Below are 13,861 nucleotides of genomic sequence, written 5' to 3' on the forward strand. Positions count from 1 at the left end.
GAGATACAGAGGAGAAAGAGTATGGACATGCCAGGGCCTCTTGTCACTGCAAATAATCCCCAAATGCATGCTCCACTTTGTGTATCTGGCTTTATGTGGGTGCTGGGGAATCTGAACCTGGGCCAGCAGCCTTTGCATGCAAGTGCCTTTACCAGTGAGCCATTTCCCCATCTGTCATTAGAATTTCTATAAAATACCCATTTATTCCCTTGTCCATGTTTTCTTATTAAGAACATATTTTGTATGGATGCATCATGTGTTGGTACCATCTTTCCCCTCATCCCTGCCCCCATTATGCTGGGGGCCCTCCTCAGTAGGGTTTCTGGTATTCCCCAGGGAGTTGTGGGTTAGGCATTATGAGAGCAACAGTCAGTCACTGGGGGAGGAATGCCTCTGGGCATGATGTCCCAACCTGTGGCTCTTACAATCCTCCCACCTCCTCTTCTGCAAAATTCCCTGAGCCATGGTGAGTGGGTTTTAAGTCTACTTCAGTGATGAGCTCTTTTTTTTTAATTTTTGTTTATTTTTATTTATTTATTTGAGAGCGTCAGACAGAGAGAGAAAGAGGGAGATAGAGAGAATGGGCGCACCAGGGCCTCCAGCCACTGCAAACGAACACCAGACGCGTGCGCCCCCTTGTGCATCTGGCTAACGTGGGTTCTGGGGAATTGAGCCTCGAACCGGGGTCCTTAGGCTTCACAGGCAAGCACTTAACTGCTAACCCAGCTCTCCAGCCCAGTAATGAGCTCTTAAGAGCCTCTGGATCTCTGCTTTGGAAAGTGTTAAGTGTCCTCAGCATCTGTCTCCTTCACCCCGGCACTGATTGTCCGGTTCACCATGGAAGCAGCACTTCTGCTCATCTCCCCAGTTCCTCTGTGGTTTCCAGTGTGGCTTGGCTGAAGTGCAATGGGGTGGTTTATCTCCTCCAGTCTCGCTACCTTCTGAAAAAGAAAAATAAATTCCCCAATGGGGAATGATGTCAGCATAGATTAAATGGGATGATTAAGGTTAATTTAAGGCGATTTTGATGGATGTAGTCCCTCTTTTAGCCAGAAACTAGCGAGAGCTTGTCATTGGAGACCACAATCTTTGTCTCCATAGGACTCTGGCCTGGTTCCCAGTTCCAGATATGGGTTCCTTTACACTGAGCGGATCTCTTAGCCAATCAGAAAGCCATTAACTGCCCACCAAGGCTGTGTGCCACCATTGCACCCTCAGGCTGGTTGTTTCTGAGGGGCTTAGACCCCTGCTTGCTCACACTTGTCGGCCACTTTCCCCCAGTAGCTCATGTAGTGTTTTCCAACACTGAATGCCTTGCCCAGTTTTTAAATTTGGTTTCTGACCTTTTTCTTATTAACATACAGAACGTATACACATACTTTGTTCTTTTTAAAAAAAAAATATTTTATTTACTTATTTGAGAGAGAGAAAGAGGTAGAGGGAGAAAGAGAGAGACACACACGGAGAAAGAATGGGCACACCTGGGCTTCAAGCCACTGCAAACAAACTCCAGATGTATGAGCTACTTTGTGCATCTGGCTATACATGGGTACTGGGGAATCTAACCCGGGTCCTTTGGCTTTGCTGGAAAGTGCCTTAACCACTAAGCCATCTCTTGAGCCCTTCTGTGTTCTTTTAAAGCATGGTCTTACCCTAGCCAAGGTTGACCTAGAACTCATTCTAGAGCCTCAGGCTGGCCTCAAACTCATGACCATCTTTCTGCCATAGCTTCCTAAGTACTGGGATTAAAGGTGTGAGTCACCATACCCAGACATAATGTGATGTTTTTAAGGTTCTAAATAATAAGTATATCTCTCCCTAAGTGGCAGGTTGTTTATTCACATTTTTTCTAAAAAGTCTTATTTGGAAGCTGGGCATGGTGACACATGCCTTTAATCCCAGCACTTGGGAGGCAGAGGTAGGTGGATCGCCGTGAGTTCGGGGCCACCCTGAGGTTACATAGTAAATTGCAGGTCAGCCTGAGCTAGAGTGAAACCCTACCTCAAAACAAACAAACAAACAAAAAAGCAGTCTTATTTGGGAAATCTTTAAGCATATACAAAATTGAGATAGTATAATGAATACCAATATCCTCATCATCCAGCTCACAGTCTTATTTCATCTACTCCACCATCTCATATCCTCCCACATTAAGTTAGAGAACAATTCTGAAATAACATTTTATTTCCTACATAGATATAGTTCAGTACAAATCTCTAAGGCTAAGGACTCATAAAATCAGAACCATAATACCATTATTAACCTAATATGTTGAAATAAGTCAATGCCTCTGTATCATCAAATTACCCAGACATTACTCAAATTTCTCCAGTTGATTGTGTGTGTGTGTGTGTGTGTGTGTGTGTGCACACGTGTGCGTGCGTGCGCATGCACGCGTGTGTCTGTGCACATACATGTGAAGGCCACAGGACATACTTGGGTATTGTTTCTCAGGTAGATCATCCACTGATTTTGGAAAAAGGGTCTCTTATGTTCCTGGAATTCACCTACCTAGGCTGGACTGCTAGCAAGCCCCAGAGGTCTGCCTGTCTCTGCCTGTCCTGTGTTGGAATGAGAAGTGCACATCACCATACCTGGCTTCGTTTTAAATATGTATTCCTGAGATTGCACTCAGGTCCTCATGCTTGCAAGGCAAGCACTTTCCCAGCTGAGCTATCTACCCTGCCCCTTCAATTCCTTTTTCAAGTTTATTTTTATAGACATATTTTATAAGATATGTTTTATCTTTAAAATCTATAAATTTAATAAGTGTTTTTAAAAGTTTAGTTCAGGGCTGCTGAAGAGATGGCTTAGCAGTTAAGGTGCAGGCCTGCAAAACCTAAGGACCCAGGTTCAATTCTCCAGGTCCCATGTAAGCCAGATGCCCAAGGTGGCACATGCGTCTGGAGTTAGTTTGCAGTGGCTAGAGGCCCTGGTGCATCCATTCTCTCTCCTCTTTCTCTCTCTCCCTCTCTATCTCAAATAAAAATAAATTTTTAAAAAAAGTTTATTTTGGCTGGTGAGATGGCTTAGTGGTTAAGAGTCTTGCCTGCAAAGTCTGTCTTTCTTTCAAATGAATAAATAAAAATAATTTATTGGGGGGGGTTCAAGGTAGGGTCTCTCTAGTCCAGGCTGACCTGGAATTCACTATGTAGTCTCAGGGTGGCCTTGAACTCATGGCAATCCTCCTACCTCTGCCTCCCGAGTGTTGGGATTAAGGGCTTAAAATATGTTTTTAAAGTTTGAGTCAAAACTCAATTACTATCAATATTCAACAACCAATATCCAATGACTACGACAATTAACCAATGTCACTTAAGTACATTTTAATCTACAGATCTCTCTCTCTCTCTCTTCTCCACCTTGTATTTTTTCTTTTTTTTGTTTAATTTTTTATTTAGTTATTTGAGAGTGACAGACAGAGAGAAAGAGGCAGATAGAGAATGGGCGTGCCAGGGCCTCCAGCCACTGCAGACAAACTCCAGATGTGTGCACTCCCTTGTGCATCTGGCTGACATGGGTCCTGGGGAATTTGGCTTTGAACCAGGGTCCTTAGGCTTCACAGGCGAGTGCTTAACCACTAAGCCATCTCTCCAGCTCTCCCCCTTGTATTTTTTAGAAATACTTCCATTATTGTTGATGAAGCTAGGATTTTTCTTACAGTATTCCTAAAATTGGAATTTTAATGCTTGAATCTATGTGGCATGATATAGTTACAGTTCTCAATATTCCTCTGTCCTCTACATTTTCTGTACTACCAGTTAAATTGAAACATTTCAATAAATTCAATGTAAACTACCATAGCAAGATTTGTGTCATCAATGAGGTAGTATAAGTTCATCAAGAGGTCTCTTTTTATGAAATTCTGGCAGCCTTTGATAACCATTGCTTCAGTCCATTTAATAGTTCACTAGAGTTGCAAAAAGGTAATAGTCAAATCCTGTAAATCTGCCTTCATTTGTCAGCTGAGACACTTCTATGAAAACCCCTTTAAAATACCTTCCTCTGCTATATGTCTGGTGAACTATTGGTACTCCAAGATACTGTTAATATAGGAAAGCAAGATAAATGCTGTTTTCCCTTTTAACAGTTTTCATAATAATATGTTGGCTCCCTATAATAGGACAAAGAGGAACCACTGTGGACTCAAAATGGTATTTCCCATTGAACAAGCTAAGGATAGTTGAATAAGTGTCTTATCTTCCAATCTGTGACAGGAAATATATAGGATGAGTCTACAGTGTCAAACCTGAAAGTGAGGATGCTTTCAGAATAGCATCAGTGATGTTCAGGAGTCACTGGTCAAACAGAAGGTAGTTTGAACATTAAGAATAACTTGAGGATTGAAACACAGCTTCCATGCTTGAATTCACAAATTCATAGCAAAATCCAGCAAAAGCTTTTATATTCTAATCATGTTATTTTTTAATCCAGATGTTTTAACCTCAATGTAATTAGATTCATTAATATTTTCCTTTAAGTTTAGGCTTTATTATGTCTTGTTCAAGAAATCCTTCCTTATCCCTAAGTCATATTAATTGCCTTTCAGATGTAAGTTTTACTCCAAACTATTTTTGGATATCATGCAAGATATGTTTCAATGTTTAATTGGAATCACAAAAGAAAAAAATTAAATAGAATCATAAAGGAAACTTTGGAGAAATAACAGCTAGAATTTTCTGTGACTAAAGTACAAAGAAAGGGAAATTGCTGGGCGTGGTGGCACACACTTTTAATCCAAGCACTTGGAAGGCAGAGGTAGGAGGATCACTGTGAGTTCGAGGCCAGGCTGGAACTACAGTGTAAGTTGCAGGTCAGCCTGGGCTAGAGTGAGACCCTATCTCAAAAATACAAAGAAGAAGAGAAGAGAAGAGAAAAAGAAGAGAAAGGAAAAGACAAGAAAAGAAAGGGAAATTGTCTGGAGAGATGGCTTAATGGTTAAAATACTTGCCTACAAAGCCAAAGGACCCAGGTTTGATTTTCCAGGACCCACATAAGCCAGATGCACATGGTAGCACTTGCATCTGGAGTTTATTTACAGTGGCTGGAGGCCCTGACACACCCAATCATACTCATTCTCTCTCTCTCTCCCTCTTTCTCTCTCTCAAATCAATAAAAATAAAATATTTATTAAAAAAGAAAGAGGAATTTGCACATGTGAAAATGAAAACTAGCAGATGAGAATTCTAAAATCAGTAAAAGAGAAACCATAAATAAAAGAATGATGAACTGTCATATTTCTCAATGTTAATAATGAAATCCAGGCAAAAATATTTCTTGCAAATACAAAGAGATACCAAAAAAATCTCAATTTGAAACTTTGTACCCCTATTCAAGAATGAGAGTGAGGCAGGCTGCATCAGGACATTGAGAAATCAAACTGGAACTGAGATGCAAACCAGCTCCCTGCTGGCTAGCACTCATAGTGATGGACAGTGCTTTGCAAGCTGCTGGGGAAGAGACGTCAACAACAGGGTGAACAAGCACAGGATCCTGCAGGCTACAGAATCAAGCAGCCAGGTAAAATGTATGTACTGGTGCAATAGTGGCACGTAGGTTATATGGGGGGGAGTTATATAGGTGGCAATCATTGCTCTGATTAGATACGAGGCCCACTCAGTGGGAGGGAATTCATGCCTGGTACTGGGAGCCAAGTCAGAAGCCTATGGCTTGGAGGGTTACAGACCCTAGAGAGAAGCTTCTACTGTTCTATGGCTAAGAGAAGAGGTTAGTCCCAGCACGATATCTTCTAAATATCTATCCCCTTTGGTCCATGCCACTCTAACTGTTCACTAGAGAATCTGCTTTTTATAGATAATACCAGGGAGACCCAAGACCCATCAGAACGACAAGGAAAAAAGTCTAGCACAAGACAAGTTATCTTTAGCACACCCTCCAGGACCCAGGAAATACTACAAAGGACGTATCAGATGACATATGGGTGCTGTTCTCACGGCTAGCCTGAGAACCTCCTCCAGGGGGATGGTGGTAAACACTGAGACCCAAAACTCAGAAAGTAGAAAATTGGAGGCTCCAAGAGCTAACACGGATGGAGACTTAGAATACTCCTTCCAAGGCTCCGGGAACATTGCAGATAAGGGGTCAGAAAGAATACAAGCCACAGGGTAAGAAGGAATACTCTGAGGCATTGTCCTCCACACAGGGACTGACTGATGCATTCGTGATACCACAGTGCTTGCCAATAACCCCATTTCGGAGAGCCCTCCATAAATGGGGGCCATAAAGAGGGAACATAGGAGTATACCTTGATGGGAATAGAACCAAATTGTAATATGTGCATACATTAAAGTTTTCAGTAAAAATTAAGAAAAGGACTAAGAGTAAGAAGTTACAGAGGGGCTGGAGAGATGGCATAGCAGTTAAGCGCTTGCCTGTGAAGCCTAAGGACCCCAGTTCGAGGCTCAGTTCCCCAGGTCCCACGTTAGCCAGATGCACAAGGGGGCGCACGCATCTGGAGTTCGTTTGCAGAGGCTGGAAGCCCTGGCGCGCCCATTCTCTTTCTCTCCCTCTATCTGTCTTTCTCTCTGTGTCTGTCACTCTCAAATAAATAAAAAAATTATAAAAAAAAAGAAGAAGTTACAGAGATGACACAGTGGTTAAAGGCACTTGTTTGCAAAGCCTGCCAGTCTGGATTCAATTTCCCAGCTCCATATAAAAAGCATGCACACACATACATAGGCATGTGCATGCATGCACATGCATGCACACACACATACACATAAGTAAATAAATTAGTGTTTAAAAGAACAATAGTAAAGAGCTGAGGATACAACTCACTGGTACAGCACCTGCCTAGCACATTCAAGGCTCTATGTTTCCTAACACTAGAAAAAATGAGATAGGTTAGGGACAAGTTAAAAATTACTCCAGACTTCCGGTTAAGATGGCGGCGTAGGTACCACGCCAAAGCAGCCTAGGGGGGAAAAAGACCAAAAAAACTCAGCAAAATACACAGTTTTACTAAAAAGTGAGGTGTATAGGAAATTGAGGCGGCAGCGGAGTAGAAGAGTTCCAGAGCATCCAGAGCCTGCACAGGCGGGAACAGCGGCTCCGGGGCGGCTCGGCCACCCGCCGCAGCCGCGGCGCGGCAGAAAGCCGCCGGACTCTCGGCTCGAGCCGCAGGACAAGCCAGGTGCGGGATTTTCCCCTCACACCGCGCTCTCCGCAACTCGGGAGACGTGAGGGGAGAGCGGCAGCGAGCAACGGAGGGAGGAGCAGACCGCGAGGTAGAAGCACACGTGAAACAGCGATACAACCAGAGGAGCCGCGGCTCCCTCCCCTCCCCCACCACCTGAACCCAGCTCCAGCGAACACAGCAGCGGCCCGGGACCCGGCCACGCCAACTTGGGCTGACAGCAGGACCCAAGCAGGAGCAGAGTTCGGCAGCTACTTCAGCGGCTCCAGCACCGGTACCAGTGGCCCCAGCAGCAGCGGACCCAGGAGCGGCAGCGGCGGCGGATCCCGCAGCAGTGGCTTCGGGGTGAGCAGCGGCGGTGGACACGGCAGCGGCAGCTTCAGCAGCGCTGGTGGCTCCGGGGGTGGCAGCTACAACAGCAGCAGAGGCAGCAGCAGCGGCTCAGTTTGCCCCATAGGAAAAGCAAGTGCCCAGCTCCAGAAATCAGAACAGCAGCCCGACGACCCAGGCAGCAACTTGACTGAGACCACAATCACCCAAGGTAACTGGGATTGCACCAGGGAAGGGTCTCACTTGGTCACAAGCTGACTTGGATACCTCAACAGACCAGAAATCTAAACCTCTTTGTTGATAGAGGATCTGGTCATTATAATAACTACTCTTGCATACATACTCGGGGCTGTTTTTGATTGAATGTGTACAGTGTTTAGTTAAATTTTAGAATCTACCAGTATTTTATTCCACTCAGCCTGCTTAAATACTCCTATAACAGGGAAACTCAACCCCTAAGAACATCTTTGTAGATACTCTGAGAGTCTTAAGAGCCACACCTAATACCTTAAGGTCCTACCCTGAAAATATATTACATCAAATCAATTGATACAGCTAAGAATAAACAGCTAGCTAGAAAATCCAAGCATTAACTTAATCCAAGATGCAAAAATATATACATTATAACACAAGAAACACTAAAAAGCAAGACGATATAAATCCACCTAAAAGTATTAATGCATCAGAAATGTCCTCCAGTGAGAAAGAGTTAGAGGAAATGCCTGAGAAAGAGTTCAAAAGAATAATTATAAATATGTTCAAAGAGGTCAAAGAACACATGAAAACAATCAAAGAAGAAATCAAAGAGGAAATCAAAGGAATCAAAGAAGAGGCAGGACACCAATTTAATGAAATAAAGAAGGCAATACAAGACATAAATAGGGAAATAGAAATAATAAAGAAAAACCAGTCAGAATTACTAGCAATGAAGAACACAGTTAATGAAATAAAAAACTCTGTAGAAAATCTCACCAGTAGGATGGATGAGGGAGAGGACAGAATATCTAAGCTAGAAGATCAGGTGGCAGACCTAATGCAGTCCAACAAAGAGAAAGACAAACTTATAGAAAAGTATGAGTGGGAATTTCAAGATATTCGGGACACTATGAAAAGATCCAATATAAGAATTCAGGGCATAGTAGAAGGAGAAGAACTCCACTCCAGAGGCATAGTAGGCATCTTCAACAAAATCATAGAGGAAAATTTTCCCCAAATTGGGAAAGAGGTGCCAATACAGATACAGGAAGCCTTTAGAACCCCAGCCAGACAAAACCCAGAAAGAAACTCTCCTCGCCACATTATACTCAAACTTCCAAACACACAAACCAAAGAAAAAATATTGAAAGCAGTTAGAGAGAAAAATCAAGTTACCTACAAAAGCAAGCCCATCAGGATTACAGCAGATTATTCAAGACAAACTTTTAAAGCCAGAAGGGCTTGGAGTGATATATTCCAAGTTCTGAAAGATAACAACTGTCAACCAAGGTTACTTTATCCTGCAAAGTTATCCATCCAAATAGATGGAGAAATAAAGACATTCCATGACAAAAGCAGGTTAAAGGAGTATCTGAAGACAAAACCAGCTCTACAGAAAATACTTGATAGACTCCTCCATGCTGAACAAAAGGAAAAGCACACATATAAGGAACCTAGAAAAAACCAGCTATACTCAAATACCAGTTAACAGAAGAGAGCACAGGTAGAACAAGTAACACACACACACACACACAAATGGCAAACATAAATACTCACCTTTCAATAATATCTCTTAATATCAACGGTCTCAATGCCCCAACGAAAAGACATAGATTTGCAGACTGGGTTAAAAAGCAGGATCCTACAATTTGTTGTCTCCAAGAAACTCACCTTTCTACAAAGGATAGACATTATCTTAGGGTGAAAGGTTGGAAGACAGTGTTTCAAGCAAATGGGCCTAGAAAACAAGCAGGGGTTGCTATCCTAATATCAGACAGGGTAGACTTTAGTCCGACGTTAGTCAAAAAAGATAAGGAAGGTCACTTTATATTGATTAAGGGCACACTCCAACAGGAGGACATTACAATCCTAAACATATATGCACCTAACATGGGGGCTCCCAAATTCGTCAAACAAACACTATTAGAACTAAGGTCACAGATAACACCAAACACAGTGGTGGTGGGTGACTTTAACACCCCACTCTCATCAATTGACAGGTCATCCAGGGAAAGAATAAACAGAGAGGCATCTGGACTAAATGAGGTCATAGAAGGAATGGACCTAACAGATATATACAGGACATTTCATCCAAAGGCTGCAGAATATACATTCTTTTCAGCAGCACATGGAACATTCTCTAAAATAGACCATATATTAGGACACAAAGCAAATCTTAACAAATTCAGGAAAATTGAAATAATTCCTTGCATTCTATCTGACCACAATGGAATTAAACTACAAATCAGTAGCAAGAAAGGCTATAGAGCATACACAAAATCATGGAAACTAAACAATACACTACTAAATGATGAGTGGGTCAATGAAGAAATCAAAAAGGAAATCAAAAAATTTATAGAGTCAAATGATAATGAGAACACAACATACCAAAATCTCTGGGACACAATGAAGGCAGTTCTAAGAGGTAAATTTATAGCCTTAAGTGCCTATATTAAGAAATTAGAAAGGTCGCAAGTAAACGACCTAATGCTTCGCCTTAAAGCCTTGGAAAAAGAAGAACAAGGCAAACCAAAAAGTAGTAGACGGGAAGAAATAATAAAGATTAGGGCAGAAATTAATGAAATAGAAACAAAAAGAACAATCCAAAGAATTAATGAAACAAAGAGTTGGTTCTTTGAAAGGATAAACAAGATTGATAAACCCTTAGCAAATCTGACCAAAAGAAAAAGAGAAGAGACACAAATTAATAAAATCAGAGATGAACAAGGTAACATCACAACAGATTCCAGAGAAATTCAAAAAATCATAGGGACATACTATAAAAGCATATACTCCACCAAGTATGAAAATCTGAAAGAAATGGATGATTTCCTTGATCTATATGACCTACCTAAATTAAATCAAAATGAGATTAATCACTTAAATAGACCTATAACAAACATGGAGATCCGAGCAGTTATCAATAATCTCCCAACTAAAAAAAGCCCAGGCCCGGATGGATTCACTGCTGAATTTTACCAGACTTTTAAGGAAGAGCTAACACCATTGCTTCTTAAGCTTTTCCAGGAAATAGAAAAAGAAGGAATCCTACCAAACTCCTTCTATGAGGCCAGCATCACCCTGATACCAAAACCAGGCAAAGATAGAACAAAAAAAGAAAATTACAGACCAATCTCCCTCATGAACATAGATGCAAAAATTCTCAACAAAATATTGGCAAACAGAATACAAGAGTATATCAAAAAGATCATTCACCCTGACCAAGTAGGCTTTATCCCAGAGATGCAGGGATGGTTCAACATACGCAAATCTATAAATGTAATACATTACATAAAGGGGTTGAAGGACAAAAATCACATGATCATCTCATTAGATGCAGAGAAAGCATTTGACAAAATCCAACATCCCTTCATGATAAAAGTCCTACAGAGACTGGGAATAGAAGGAACATATCTCAATATAATAAAGGCTATTTATGACAAGCCTACAGCCAACATATTACTAAATGGGGAAAAACTGGAAGCTTTTCCACTAAAATCAGGAACAAGACAAGGGTGTCCACTGTCTCCACTTCTATTTAATATAGTTTTGGAAGTCTTAGCCATAGCAATAAGGCAAGAGACACACATAAAAGGGATACAAATTGGAAAGGAAGAAATCAAGTTATCATTATTTGCAGATGACATGATTCTATACATAAAGGACCCTAAAGACTCTACTAGCAAGTTGTTAGAGCTGATCAAAACCTACAGCAATGTAGCAGGATACAAAATAAATACACAGAAATCAGTAGCCTTCGTATATGCTAACAACAAACACACAGAGGATGAAATCAGAGAATCACTCCCATTCACAATTGCATCAAAAAAAATAAAATACCTAGGAATAAACCTAACCAAGGAAGTAAAGAATCTATACAATGAGAACTTTAAGACACTCAAGCGAGAAATTGCAGAAGACACTAGAAAGTGGAGAAACATCCCTTGTTCCTGGCTTGGAAGAATCAATATCGTGAAAATGGCAATCTTACCTAAAGCAATCTACACATTTAATGCAATCCCTATCAAAATTCCAAAGGCTTTCTTCATGGAAATAGAAAAAACAATCCAAAAATTCATTTGGAATCACAAAAAACCTCGAATATCTAAAATAATACTGAGCAACAAAAAAGAGCCTGGTGGTATCACCATACCTGATTTTAACCTATACTACAGAGCCATAGTAACAAAAACAGCATGGTACTGGCACAAAAACAGACATGTAGATCAGTGGAACAGAATAGAGAACCCAGATGTAAGCCCAAGTAGCTATAGCCACCTGATATTCGATAAAAATGCCAAAAATACTCATTGGAGAAGAGACAGCCTCTTCAGCAAATGGTGTTTTGAAAACTGGATAAATATCTGCAGAAGGATGAAAATAGATTCTTCTCTCTCGCCATGCACAAGAATTAAGTCCAAATGGGTTAAAGACCTTAACATCAGACCGGAAACTTTGAAACTGCTAGAGGAAAAAGTAGGGGAAACCCTTCAACATATTGGTCTTGGCAAAGACTTTCTGAATACAACCCCAATTGCTCAGGCAATAAAACCACAGATTAACCACTGGGACCTAATGAAATTACAAAGATTTTGCACCGCAAAGGACACAGTGAAAAAAGCAAAGAGGCAACCTACAGAATGGGAAAAAATCTTCGCCAGCTATATATCTGATAGAGGATTAATATCTAGGATATACAAAGAACTCAAAAAGTTAACCAATAAGGAATCAAACAAGCCAATCAAAAAATGGGCTAAGGAGCTAAATAGAGAGTTCTCAAAGGAAGAAATACGAATGGCATATAAGCACCTAAAAAAATGTTCTACGTCACTAGTCATCAGGGAAATGCAGATTAAAACTACATTGAGATTCCATCTCACTCCTGTCAGATTGGCCACCATCATGAAAACAAATGATCATAAATGTTGGCGGGGATGTGGAAAAAAAGGAACCCTTCTGCACTGCTGGTGGGAATGCAATCTGGTCCAGCCATTGTGGAAAACAGTGTGGAGGTTCCTAAAGCAGCTAGAGATTGATCTACCATATGACCCAGCTATAGCACTCCTTGGCATATATCCAAAGGACTCATCTCATTTCCTTAGAAGTACATGCTCAACCATGTTTATTGCTGCTCAATTTATAATAGCTGGGAAATGGAACCAGCCTAGATGTCCCTCAACAGATGAGTGGATAATGAAGATGTGGTACATTTATACAATGGAGTTCTACTCAGCGGTAAAGAAAAATGAAGTTATGAAATTTGCAGAAAAATGGATGGACCTGGAAAGTATTATACTAAGTCAGGTAACCCAGGCCCAGAAAGCCAAGCGCCACATGTTCTCTCTCATATGGGGATCCTAGCTACAGATGACTGGGCTTCTGTGTGAGAATGAAAATACTTAGTAGCAGAGGCCAGTAAGTTGAAAAGGAGACATAAAGGGTGGAGAAAGGAAGGGAGGGGATACTTAATAGGTTGATATTGTATATATGTAATTACAATGATTGTAATGGGGAGGTAATATGATTGAGAATGGAATTTCAAACGGGAAAGTGTGGGGGTGGGGAGGGAGGGAATTACCATGGGATATATTTTATAATCATGGAAAATGTTAATAAAAATTAAAAAAAAAAAATTACTCCAAAATGATTATCTGAGATGTGAGAAGGAATAATGAGGGAATAAAATGGTAATGGTGTCTGCAATTACCATCTGTTTAAATGGTAATATTAATAATGCCTAATTTATGTGGATGGAAAGAGAAAAGGAGAAAACCTAAGATATTTAACAGCTGCATGTAAATCAGAATGGGAAAGGATATAATCCAAGATGGACAGTTCTGTAGATTTGTATTGTTCAAAGGGGTATTAAGATAACAGGAGTGTAAACCGGGTGTTGTGGCACACGCCTTTAATCCCAGCACTCAGGAGGCAGAGATAGGAGGATGGCCATAAGTTCGAGGCCACCCTGAGACTACATGGTGAATTCCAGGTCAGCCTGAGCTAGAGTGAGACCCTACCTCAAAAAAAAAAAAAAAAAAAAAAAAAAAAAAAAAAAAACATGAGTGTAACTTTAAGCTTTGCTGAGTTAAGTATGTACAATAAAATCTCTGTAGTTACCAACAGAAATAGCATGAACTCCAAACCAGCAGAAAGAACAGCAGACTAAAGGAAATACTCTTA

At 40.9% G+C, this 13,861-nt stretch overlaps 1 long non-coding RNA gene across 1 annotated transcript in view; it reads right to left on the bottom strand.

Annotated features, from left to right (window-relative positions):
• Positions 1-887: 887 nt before the first annotated feature.
• Positions 888-13,861, bottom strand: part of LOC123460158 — a 31,614-nt gene continuing 18,640 nt past the window's right edge. The window contains exon 4 of the long non-coding RNA XR_006636820.1: positions 888-941. This is a non-coding gene — a long non-coding RNA (uncharacterized LOC123460158). The remainder of the gene's footprint in view (positions 942-13,861) is intronic.

The sequence above is a fragment of the Jaculus jaculus genome, chromosome 4 (assembly GCF_020740685.1).
Source record: "Jaculus jaculus isolate mJacJac1 chromosome 4, mJacJac1.mat.Y.cur, whole genome shotgun sequence".
Classification (NCBI taxonomy): Eukaryota; Metazoa; Chordata; class Mammalia; order Rodentia; family Dipodidae; genus Jaculus; species Jaculus jaculus.